Below are 13,196 nucleotides of genomic sequence, written 5' to 3' on the forward strand. Positions count from 1 at the left end.
CTAACCTCTGTGGGAGGTCCCAGTCATTCAGGTTTGAGAAGAGACAAACCAGTAACAATCCCTGTATTCTAACTGAGGAGCACCGAAGGGTGTAGTGTTTGCAAAGCAACATAAGCTTACTGTGGCAAGCCTACATAGTGTCTTGCTGCAGAGCTGGCCACAGACCTTTCCTGAAAGAGCTTATTGATTTGTTTTTGATAAAAAGCCAAGTAGTATGTGTTCTGTGTCAGTTTCTGAATGGTTGGCTCCTGTATTTGTAGTAGGGTTGGAGGCTTTATCATTAACTTTATGAAAGGAAACCGTGAGTTGTTCGGAACATGTACTCGATAAGTGCCAGCAGCTGCTGCAGAGAAGGAGAAAAAAAAAGCTGCACTGGAAAGGAGCTGTTGTCTTGATAGTAAGTGCTGCAGTATGGCCACTCCTACCATCTGAGATACTTAGCAAATATGAACTGTGACAGTGATTTTGTCTGTGGTAGGCAGACCAATGAGAGCCCTCAGCAGCAAGAATACTGTGGGCGTTTATTAGAACAGGTGTTGATGGAGTGTTTCAGCATGGGAATTAATTGGGGTACATAACATTTTTTGTGTTTCACAGGCAATTAGGTAATTGACATGGAGGGTTACATCCTTCCTTTGTTTCATGAATGTTGCTGCATCTGTTTCAGCAGCCTTATTGTGTAGACTTTATTTAAAATATATTTACAGTTAAAGGTACCTTAATGTCATTGCCCACAATTTGTACAGAATTTCCAGCATTGTTTTCTGAAACAAATGTAATGTACTGTATTCATATAACCTGTGTGGATAAAATATAATTGCGCATATAAGTACAAAATGTCCTTCACTGTGATACTATACTTTAATGGTGTTTCCATGCATTGTGAACCTGTATGCTCTCTTACCTTTCTGTTGTAGAATTGCATCTATTTGATGCGATTACACTTCAGGGTAGTGGTGACAAAACAGAAAAACGAAAGTACAGACAAACTGATCCTAACATTAATTTTCAGCCTGTGAACCTGCTTGGGGACAAGCCAGCAATTCCAAAAAACATATTGCCAGTCTAGACTGATTGCACAACCATGGGCAGGGAAAATATGGTCGTGGGCACTTGCATTTGCTGACAGCAAGCGCTGGTGCCTCTGGATATGCTTTGGAAATCTACATCCTGAAGTGGTTCTTGGCTCCCCCAGTATTGACAGTACCACCTTGTTTGATGACAATCCAATAACTGGTAGTCAATGTGGCTTTAAAGGGGAAGACCCTGCCTTACCAGCCTTCTTGATTTCTTTGAGGAAGCGACAAGCCAGGTGTATTCTGATAAACCCGACCTGATTTTAAACTTCCCAAAAGTCATTTGATAAAGTTCTACATGAATGATTTTAAAAAATATCTTCCATGCTATACACAAATATAATTATTAATTCTTGAGATATAGGGTGTTGCTGTGGCATTCATTGTTCCTCCCGAGTTGTCTTGAGAAGTTGAAGGTGGACCTCCTTGAACCACTGACACCCGTATGGAACATGGGGAGTACCTTCTCCATGTTCCAGGATTGTGTCACAGCAATGATGAAAGAACAGTGATAAATGTCCAAGTCACTGTGACTTGGAGGCGAATTTGGTGGTGATGGTATTTCCACACACTTACATAGAAACATAGAAAATAGGAGCAGAAGTAGGCCATTCTGCCCATCAAGCCTGCTCCACCATTCATTATGATCAAGGCTGATCATCCAACTCAATAGCCTGCTCCTGCTTTCTCACCATATCCTTTGATCCCTTTCGCCCCCAGAGCTATATCTAACTCCTTCTTGAAAACATACAATGTTTTGGCTCAACTACTTTCTGTGGTAGCGAATTCCACAGGCTCACCACTCTCTGGGTGAAGAAATTTCTTCTCATCTCAGTCCTAAATGGTCTACGCCATATCCGCAGACTATGACCCCTGTTTCTGGACTCCCACCATCGGGAACATCCTTCCTGCATCTATCCTGTCTAGTCTTGTTAGAATTTTATAGGTTTCTATGAGATTCCCCCTCATTCTTCTGAACTCCAGTTTTCTATCCATCTCAATACACTACACCCAATCCCATGTGCTTTAATTTTACACGCTAATCTCTTATGTGGGACTTTGTCGAAAGCCTTCTGAAAGTCCAAATAAACCACATGCACTGGCTCCCCCTCATCAGCTCTATGAGTTACATCCTCAAAATTCCAGTAGATTTGTCAAGCACAATTTCCCTTTCGTAAATCTAAGCTGACTCTGTCCGATTCTGCCACTGTTTTCCAAGTGCTCAGCTATTAAATCTTTTATAATGGACTCTAGATTCTCCCCACTACTGACGTCAGGCTGACTGGTCTATAATTCCCTGTTTTCGCTCTACCTCCCTTTTTAAATAGTGGGGTTACATTAACTACCCTCCAATCTGTAAGAACTGTTCCAGAGTCTATGGAATCTCAGACGATGACCACCAATGCATCCACTATTTCTAGGGCCACTTCCTTAAGTACCCTGGGATGTAGATTATCAGGCCTCAGGGATTTATTGGCCTTTAATCCCATCAATTTCCCCAACACCATTTCCCTACTAATGCTGATTTCTTTCAGTTCCTCCTCCTCACTAAACCCTATGTTCCCCAACATTTCTGGTATGTTATTTGTGTCTTCCTTTGTGAAGACAGAACCAAAGTATGTATTTAGTTGGTACGCCATTTTTTTGTTCCCCATTATAAATTCCCCTGTTGCTGACTGTAAGGGACCTACATTTGTCTTCACCAATCTTTTTCTCTTCACATACCTATAGAAACTTTTACAGTCAGTTTTTATGTTCCCCGCAAGCTTACTGTCGTACTCTATTTTCCCCTTCTTAATCAGTCCTTTGGCCCTCCTTTGCTGAATTCTAAACTGCTCCCAATCCTCAGGTCTGCTGTTTTTTTTGGCCAATTTGTATGCCTCTTCCTTGGATCTAATACTATCCCTAATTTCCCTTGTAAGCCATGGTTTGGCCACCTTTCCTGTTTTACTTTTGCGCCAGACAGGAATAAACAATTGTTGCAGTTCACCCATGCGATCTTTGAATGTTTGCCATTGCCTATCCACCGTCATCCCTTTAAGTAACATTTCCCAATCCATCATAGCCAACTCACGCCTCATACCATCGTAGTTTCCTTTATTAAGATTCAGGACCCTAGTCTCAGAATCAACTACGTCACTCTCCAGCTTGAAGAAGAATTCTATCATATTATGGTCACTCATCTTCAAGGGGCTTCACACAACTAGATTTCCAATTACTCCTTTCTCATTACACAATACCCAGTCTAGGAGGCCTGTTCTCTAGTTGGTTCCTTAACGTATTGGTCCAGAAAACCATCTTGTACACACTCCAGGAATTCCTCTTCTATGTTATTGTTACTAATTTGATTTGCCCAACCTATACACAGATTAAAGTCACCCATAATTACAGATGTTCCTTTATCTCTGATTTCCTGTTTAATTCCATTCCCAACATCACCACTACAGTTTGGGGGTCTATACACAACTAACATTAATGTTTTTTGCCCCTTAGTGTTTCTCAGCTCTACCTATGCAGATTCTACATTGTCGGAGCTAATATCTTTCCTCACTATTGTGTTAATTTCCTCTTTAACCAGCAATGCAACTCCACTGCCTTTTCCTTTTTATCTGTCCTTCCTAAATACTAAATACCCGTGGTTGTTCAGTTCCCATCCCTGGTCACCCTGCAGCCATGTCTCGGCAATCCCGACTATGTCATACCTGTTTACATCTATTTGCGTGGTTAATTCATCCACTTTAGTGCGAATGCTCCTCGCGTTAATGCACAAAGCCCTTAAGGCTTGTCTTTTTAACATTACTTGTCCTGTTCCCACTATTTTTCACTGAGACCCAGTTTGATTCTTGCCGTTGATTTCTCTGCCTTTCAGTTTTCTTATTGGCCTTTTGTTCTTGTCCTTGATTCCCCCTCCTCTGACTCCTTGCTTAGGTTCCCATCCCCCTGCCATTTTAGTTTAAACCCTCCCCAACCACTTTAGCAAATATTCCCCCTAGGACATCAGTCCCAGTCCTGCCCAGGTGTAACCTGTCCAGTTTATACTGGTCCCAACTCCCCCAGAACCGGTCGCAATGTTTCAGGAATCTGAAACCCTCCCCCTCACACCATCTCTTCAGCCACATATTCATCCGATATATCCTGCTATTTCTACTCTGACTAGCATGTGGCACTGGTAGTAATCCTGAGATCACTACCTGTGAAGTCCTACTTTTCAACTTACTTCCTAATTGCCTATATTCTGCTTTTAGGACCTCGTCCCTCTTTTTACCTATGTTATTTGTACCAATGTGTGCCACGACCACTGGCTGTTCACCCTCCCCCTTCAGAATGTCCTGTAGCCACTCTGAGACGTTATTGACCCTAGCATCAGGGAGGCAACATACCTTCCTGGAGTCTCGTTTGTGGCCACAGAAATCCCTTACAATTGAATTCCCTATAACTATTGCATTCCCACACTTTTTACTCCTCCCCTGTGCAGCAGAGCCAACCGTGGTGCAACAAATTTGGCTGTTGCTGCTTTCCCCGAGAGGCCATTCCCTCCAGCAGTATCCAAAGCAGTATATCTGTTTTGCAGGGGAATAGCACAGGAGATTCCTGCGTTGCCTGCCTAGTCTTCTTGCTCTGCCTGGTGGTCACCCATTTCCTTCCTGCCTGTGGACTCTTAGCCTGTGGTGTGACCACCTCTCTATACACGCTATCCACGATACTCTCCACCTCATGAATGCTCCACAGTGTCCCCAGCTGCCGCTCCAGCTCCGAAACCTGAGCTTCCAGGATCTGCAGCTGGAGATGCTTCCCGCACACAAGCTGGCCCCGAGCACTGGAAATGTTCCCGGCTTCCCACATACAGCAGGAGGAGCACACCACGGCTTTGAGCTCTCCTGCCATGAGTTAACCTTTTAAATTAAATTATACCTTTTGAAAGATACTTAATATCAAATAATATCAACCATTCAAGGGCCCTTCTTCCCTGCTCCTCGTTGTTACAGAATATAGCCCTTACAAACAATGAACCACAAAATAAGACCTTAAAAACTATAAGTGATAAAAATAAATACTTACCTGACCGCATTCATGGTACTCAAAGGACCACCTCATTCCCTCCTCACCAACTCCCTCAGTCACCAAACTCCCTCAGTCACCAAACTCCCTCAGTCACCAAACTCCCTCAGTCACCAAACTCCCTCAGTCACCAAACTCCCTCAGTCACCAAACTCCCTCAGTCACCAAACTCCCTCAGTCACCAAACTCCCTCAGTCACCAAACTCCCTCAGTCACCAAACTCCCTCAGTCACCAAACTCCCTCAGTCACCAAACTCCAACTTATGCACTCTACTGCAGTCCAAAGTCAGCACTGTAAGATGGCCTGTTTTTATACTCTCTGAATCTTGCCTCTGAAAAGCCGTTTAAGTTATCTAATTTTGTAACTGCAAGCAGAGCCTGTATAAACCCTGTTTTAAAGCTGGCATAAAACTCACCTTCTTTTAACCCACACAGCAACTTTTAGTTAATTACCAGATTAAAGAAAGACTAGACCTTAGATGGAAATTAACTCTTAAATTCCCTCAGTCACCAAACTCCAACTTAACCACTCTACTGCAGCCCAAAGCAGCACTCTAGTGCAAACTTTGCTGCCCTTGCCCTTCTAGGTGGTGAAGATTATGCATTTGAGAAGTGCTGCTGAAAACACATTAGCAAATTGCTGCAATGCGCATGAAACCACAGCTGTTTAGCCTAATGGATGAAATGCTGATAAAGCTGACAGCTGAAAATGTCAAGCTTTTTGAGTGTTGTTGCAGCTGCACCCATCCAGGTAAGTGGAGAGTATTCCATCATACTCCTGAATTATGTCTTGTAAGTGATGGAGAGACTTTGGGGAATCAGGAAGTGAGCCACTCAACACAGAATACCTAGCCTCTGACATGTTTGAGAAGCAATGGCATTTGTGTAGTCGATCCAGTTTAGTTTCTGGTCATCAATGATGTCCAGGATATAGATAGTGGGGAACTCGGTGGTAATGTGAAAGGAATGCAATTGTGATCTCTCTTGTTGGAGACAGTCATTAGCTGACACTTGTGTGTACGGATTTTACTTGTTGCTTAGACTAATAAGGCTAAATGTTGCCCAGGTTTTGTTGCATATGGGCATGGATTTCTTCATTGTCTGAGGAGTTGCAAATGCAACTGAACAATATGTAATCATCATTTTGCATTCCCACTTACGACTTTTTGATGACAGAAGGTAATTTATAAAAGTTGAAGATGGATCGGGATCGTGCTGAGACTGAGCTGGATGGGTATTGAGGAATGGAGTTGAGGATGTTCAAATGAAAGACAGAGTCTCTGCTGAGAAGTTGTTCAAAATGTCCAGTGAATACTGACTGCCTCCCTGTCCTTGTTGAACTCCCTTCCATGCTTGGTTGTCAGTGGGGTTAGCCCTTGAGTGCTTGAGCCATAGGTTATTTTGACAGTGCTGAAGAAACCATGCATAACATGGGTGTCCATGGGTTGCTGGATCTCTCGTGCTCTTTCTACCCACTATTTGTTCTTTTTATTGCTGGTTTTGTGCTGTACCGCTGCCTGTAGGACTGTTGCTTTTCTCTTGAGGTGCGGTGAAGTTTTGAGTCTGAGAAAGCTCATGAGAAGAAGATCTATCAGCAGTGTTTTCACAAGATCCTCCAAATCCTGTGGCAAGAAAGGTGGTCCAACAGTAGCATCCTTTTCCAAGTCAACATGCCCAGCATCGAGGTGCTAATCACTCAAAACCAGCTCACTATAGAGGATACAAAAAACATCCCGGTAATAACCGTAAATCAAGAGATGGAAGGGAGAGGGGAATTCGGTGAAATTACAACCGCTGGGGAAGCCTTACTGAACAAACAGTTGGAGCTGTGGGCTGACAAGTCTCTAGGTCCTGATGGACTTCATTCTAGGGTCTTAAAAGAGATGCCTAATGAGGTAGCAAATGCATTGGTGTTAAGTTTCCAAAATTCCCTAGATTCTAGAAAGATTCCATCAGACTGGAAAGTAGCAAATATAACCCCTTTATTCAAGAAGGGAGGGAGGCAGAAAGCAGGAAACTTTCAGCCAGTTGGTCTGATGTCTGACGTGGGGAAGGTGCAATAATCAGTCCTTAAGGAGGTCATAGCTGGGCACTTAGAAAAACTCAAGTTGGCTAGGAAGAGTCAGCATGGTCTTGTGAAAGGTAAATCATGTTTAACCAATTTATTGTAGTTCTTTGAAGGAGTAACTTGCACCATGGAGAAAGGAGACCCTGTAGATGTGCTGAACCTGGATTTCCAGAAGGCATTTGATAAGGTGCCACATCAAAGGTTATTGCAGAAAAAATAAAAGCTCATGGTGTAGAGGGTAACATATTAGCATGAGTAGAAGATTGGTTGGCTGGCTGGCAGAAAACAGGGAGTATGCATAAATGAGTCATTTTCTGATTGGCAGGATGTAATGAGTGGAGTCCGACAGGGGTCTGTGCTGGGGCCTCAACTTTTAACATTTTTTTTAATGACTTAGATGAGGGAACCAAAAGCATGGTAGCTAAATTTGCAGATGACACAAAGATAGGTAGGAAAATATATTGTGAAGAGGGCATAAGGTGTTTGCAGACCAATATAGATAGGTTGAGCGAGTGGGCAAAAATCTGACAGATAGAGTATAATGTGGGGAAATATGAAGTTGTTCACTTTAGCAGGAAGAATAAAAAAGCAGAGCATTACTTAAGTGGAGAACGACTGCAGAATTCTGAGGTGTAGAGGGATCTAGGTGTTTGAGTGCATGAGTCAGATCGGGAGCACATGGGCAGAATTAAGGCATTGGAAAGAGCGCAGAAACCTTCAAATCTATCTTAAAGCAGCACCTGTGCCGCATGTGGCAATGGACTTTTCAGCTGTTTCAGAAACCATTGAACCGGAGTGGAAACAAGTCATCCTTGATCCCAAGGGATTGTCTAAGGAGGAGGAGTTGAAGATGGTTGGGCCTAGGACACTACCTTCAGGACTCTCTGCTGCAATGTTTTGGGGCTGATATGAATGTCTTCCAAAAACCACAGCTATTGCTAATTTGTGCCAGATATGCTTCTGGCCAATAGAAAATTTTCTTCTCTTACCAGAGATCCTTGATGCCTCATTCATTGTGAAACTTGGCTCTTCTTTCCTTGTTTGGGCAAAGGCTGTAATGTGCCTGGTTGTAATGTCTGGAGCTGAGTGGTCCTGGCAGAATGTAAACTGAGCATCTGTGAGCATTACATCAGTAAATGTTGCTTGATAGTACTGTTGATGACTCCTTCTATCACTTTGCTGATGGTTGGGAGTAGGCTGATGGGATGATAAATTGTCCATCTCATTAGTGAAGTAGGAGGGCTGAAATGACAATAAGCACCAGCAATATCTTGTAACAGATTCACTTCCCACCACTGCTGGGGTCAATGTGAGTGGTTATTTTCAGACTAGTAAGCAGCTAATAGCTTTTATTTTATATGCAAGTAGTTAAAAGACTGGAATAACCCTCTAACCACCACGCTGCTCTCCCTCCACCTATTTGAAATTCAGTTAAACCATTCCCAAGTATAGGTGTATATTGTTGCCTGGAACTCAAATGCACCTTCTAGCAAATGAGTTGTGGAGGTTCCCTATCAGGCCATTAAGTGGTAGGCCAGTAGTGGATGCTGCACCATGTGCCTGATGTATCAAGTTTGTATATCTTTTTTGTATTGGTTGATTTACAAATAGCATTGATCTGTTGGTAGGGGAGTCTGGATTTTATTTGCGCATAGTACACAGAAAATCACTTTTCTATGGAAAATCACTGAGGGATGGAAATTCCTATTCTTACCTGATGCCCATACGGCATACTTTCCAGCAGAAACCACTGGATGCTGAACCAGAATGGGACCAAGAGACTTCTTTTTGCCTTCACCTTAACTCAGGGCACTATGCAGTTGAACTAAGTTCAGATGGTTTAATACATTGGATGCACCCTGAGATTGTTTTGCCTCTTATGACCCAGTTGCATTCACGGCAGTCTATTTTTCAATGGAACCATTTGTAGAGCCCTAATATATGTCTATATAACTGAAAATCAATTTTCTGAATTTAATTAATGCTTAAATTCAACAGTTAAAACTGTGGTTCAGGTCCATGGATTGCAGTTGGACCACACTAATGTATAGCAGATGATCCTGGAGCAGCATTAAATACAGTCACACAAGGTGAAGTGGTGACAGGCCCCTTTCTGTTGTTCTATTTTTTATTCTTTGATGGGATGTGAGCTGCGCTAGCTAGGCCAGCATTTGTTTCTCACCCCAAATTACCCTTGAGAAGGTGGTGATGAGCTGCCTTCTTGAACTGCTGCTGTGCACCTGTTATAGATACACCCACAGTGTAGTTAGGAAGGGAATTCCAGGATTTTGACCCAGCAACAATGAAATGATATAGTTCCAAGTCAGGATGATGTGTGGCTTAGAAGGGAACTTGCAGGTGATGGGGTTCCCATGCATCTGCTTCCCTTATCCTTCTAGGTGGTAGAGGTCATGGGTTTGGGAGGTGCTTTTGAAAGAGCCTTGGTGGGTTCCTGCAGTGCATCTTGTATATGGTACACACTGGTGTCACTGTGCATCAGTGGTGGAGGTAGTGAATGTTTCTGGTGGTGGATGGGGTGCCAGTCAAACAGGCTGCCAAGTCCTCGATCATGTTCAGCTTGAGTATTATTGGAGTTACACTCATAGAGTCATAGAGCTCTACAGCACAGAAAAAGCCCTTTGGGCCATCGAATCTGCACCAGTCAAACAAGTACCTAACTATTCTAATCCCATTTTCCAGCACTAGGCCCACAGCCTTGTATGCCTTGGCATCGTAAGTGCACATCCAAATACTTCTTAAGTGTTATGAGAGTTTCTGCCTCTGCCACCTTTTCAGGCAGTGAGTTCTAGATTCCCACCACCCTCTGGGTGAAAATATTCTTCCTCATATCCCCTCTAAACCTCCTACCCCTTACCTTAAATCTATGGCCCCTGGGTATTGATCCCTCCACCAAGGGGAAAAGTTCCTTCCTGTCTACCCTATCTATGCCCCTCATAATTTTATACCCGCAGTACTCTAGCTGTGGCCTAACCAGTGTTTTATACAGTTCCAGCATAACCTCCCTGCTCTTATCGTCTATGCTTTGGCTAATAAAGGCAAGTATCCCATTTGCCTTCTTAACCACCTTGTCTACCTGTCCCACTACCTTAAGGGACACCAAGGTTCCTCTGATCCTCAGTACTTCCCAGGGTCCTACCATTCATCGTGTATTCCCGCGCCTTGTTTGTCCTGCTCAAGTGCATCACCTCATACTTATCCAGATTAAATACCAATTGCCACCGATCAGCCCATATGACCAGCCTGTCTATATCCTCCTGTAATCTAAGGCTATCCTCCTCACTATTTACCACCCCACCAATTTTTGTGTCATCCCCGAACTTACTGATCAACTCTCCTACATTCAAGTCTAAATTGTTTATATTTACCACAAACAGCAAGGGACCCAATACTGATCCCTGTGGAACCCCAATGGAGACAGGCATTCAGTCACAAAAACACTCCGTGACCATCACCCTCTGCTTCCTGCCACTCAGCCAATTCTGGATTCATTTTGCCAAATTGCCTTGGATCCCATTACCTTCATTATCAGTCTCCCATGTGGGACTTTATCAAAAGCCTTGCTGAAGTCCAAGTAGACTACATCAAATGCATTGCCCTCATCTACACACGTGGTCACCTCTTCGAAAAATTCAATCAAATTGGCCAGACATGACCTCCCCTTAACAAAACCATGCTGACTGTTCTTGATTAATCCCCGCCTCTCCAAGTGTAGATTAATTCAGTCCCTCAGAATTGCTTCCAATAGTTTCCCCACAACTGAGGTTAGACTGACTGGTCTGTAGTTCCCTGGTTTATCCCTTCCTCCCTTCTTGAATAACGCTACGACATTGGCTGTCCTTCAGTCCTCTGGCACCTTTCCTGTGGCCAGAGAGGTATTGAAAATTATTGCCAGCACCCATGCTATCTCCTCCCTTGCCTCACTCAACAGTCTAGGATACATTTTATCCGGGCCTGGAGATTTATCTACTTTGAAGCCTGCCAGACTACTTGGAACCTCCTCCCTTTCTATGCTAATGTCTTTAATTATATCACAGTCCTTCTGCCTGATTTCCATACGCATATCATCCCTCTCAATTGTGAACATCGAAACAAAGTATTCATTTAGAACCCTACCTACGTCTTCCTACACACACAAATTACCACTATGGTCCTTAATGGGCCCTGTTCTTTCCCTACTCTTACTCTTAATGTACTTGTAAAATAACTTTGGATTTTCCTTTATTTTGCCTGCCAATGTTTTTTCATGCCCCCTTTTTGGTTTCCTAATTTCTTTTTTAAGTTTCCCCCTACACATTCTATACTGCTATAGGGCTTCCACTGTTATGAGCCCTCGGTATTTGCCATAAGCCTCCCCTTTTCTCTTTATCCAATCCTGTATATCCCTGGATTTGTTGACCCCACCCTTTATCTTTACTGGAATATGTTGCTCTTCTTGAATGAATCCCACTGCTCTGATGCAGAGTTACTTAAAAGTAGCTGCTCCCAGTCCACTCTGGCCAAATCATATCTGATCTTATTAAAATCAGCCTTCCCCCAATTTAGAACTCTGATTTTTGGCCCATCCTTGTCCTTTTCCATAACAACCTTGAATCTAACGGAGTTATGATCACTATTTACAAAATAGCTCCCCCACTGATACCCCTACCACTTGCCCAGCTTCATTTCCTAAAATTAAGACCAGGACTGCCCCCTCACTTGTGGGACCTTCTACGTACTGGCTTAAAAAGCTCTCCTAGATGCATTTTAAGAATTCTGCTCCCTCTAAACCTATCACACTATGACTAACCCAGTTAATGTTGGAGAAGTTGAAATCCCCCACTACTACTACGCTATTATTTTTACACTTCTCTGAAATTTGCCTACATATCTGCTTTTCTATTTCTCTCTGACTGTTTGGGGCCTATAGTATACTCCCAGCAATGTGATTGCACCTTTTTTGTTTTTAAGTTCTACCCATATGGCTTAATTTGAGGAGCCTTCTAAGATTTCATCCCTCTTTACCGCTGTAATTGATTCCTTGATCAATATTGCAAAACCTCCTCTTTTACCTCCTTCCCTGTATCGCCTGAAGACCCTATATCCTGGAATAATGAACTGCCAATCCTGCCCCTCTCTCAACCATGTCTCTGTGACAGCAATGACATCACACTTCCATGTGTTAATTTGCGTCCTCAACTCATCTGCCTTATTTGTCAGACTCCTTGCATTAAAATAAATACCAAGCAACCATGCCAAACCCCTTGTGCTTTAACTGGCCTATAATTTCTATGCTCTCCAGACTCACTTGCTCTCTCTTCTAATTTTGGCTTTGCATCTCCCCCTGCTGAACCTCCTCTCAGGAACCCATCTCCCTGCCAAGTTAGTTTAAACCCTCCCCAACAGCACTAGCAAACCTCCCCGCAAGGATGTTGGTCCCATTCCAGTTCAGGTGCAACCCGTCCGCCTTGTACAGGTCCCACCACCCCCAGAAATGGTCCCAATGTCCCAGAAATCAAAGCCCTCTCTCCTGCACCCTCTCTCCAGCCACACATTCATCTGGACTAACCTCCTATTTCTATATTCACTAGCATGTGGCACCGGAAGTAATCCAGAGGTTACTACCTTTGAGGTCCTGTTTTTTTAATCTGCTTCCAGCTCCCTAAATTCTGCTTGCAGGACCTCATCCCTCTTTCTACCTGTGTCGTTAGTACCAATATGTACCACGTTGTCTGTCTGTTTGCCCTCCCCCTTCAGAATGCCCTGTAGCCATGCAGTGACATCCTTGACCCTGGCACCAGGGAGGCAACATACCATCCTGGAGTCACGTCTACAGCTGCAGAAATGCCTATCTATTCCCCTTACTATCGAATCTCCTACCACTCTTGCACTTCCCTTTTTCCTCCCCCCCCCCCTTGTGCAGCTGAGCCACTCACAGTGCCTTGACCATGACTGCACTCCCCAGAGGAACCGTCACTCTCACTGTTTTTCAACAC

Source organism: Carcharodon carcharias, chromosome 9 (assembly GCF_017639515.1).
Source record: "Carcharodon carcharias isolate sCarCar2 chromosome 9, sCarCar2.pri, whole genome shotgun sequence".
Lineage (NCBI taxonomy): Eukaryota > Metazoa > Chordata > Chondrichthyes > Lamniformes > Lamnidae > Carcharodon > Carcharodon carcharias.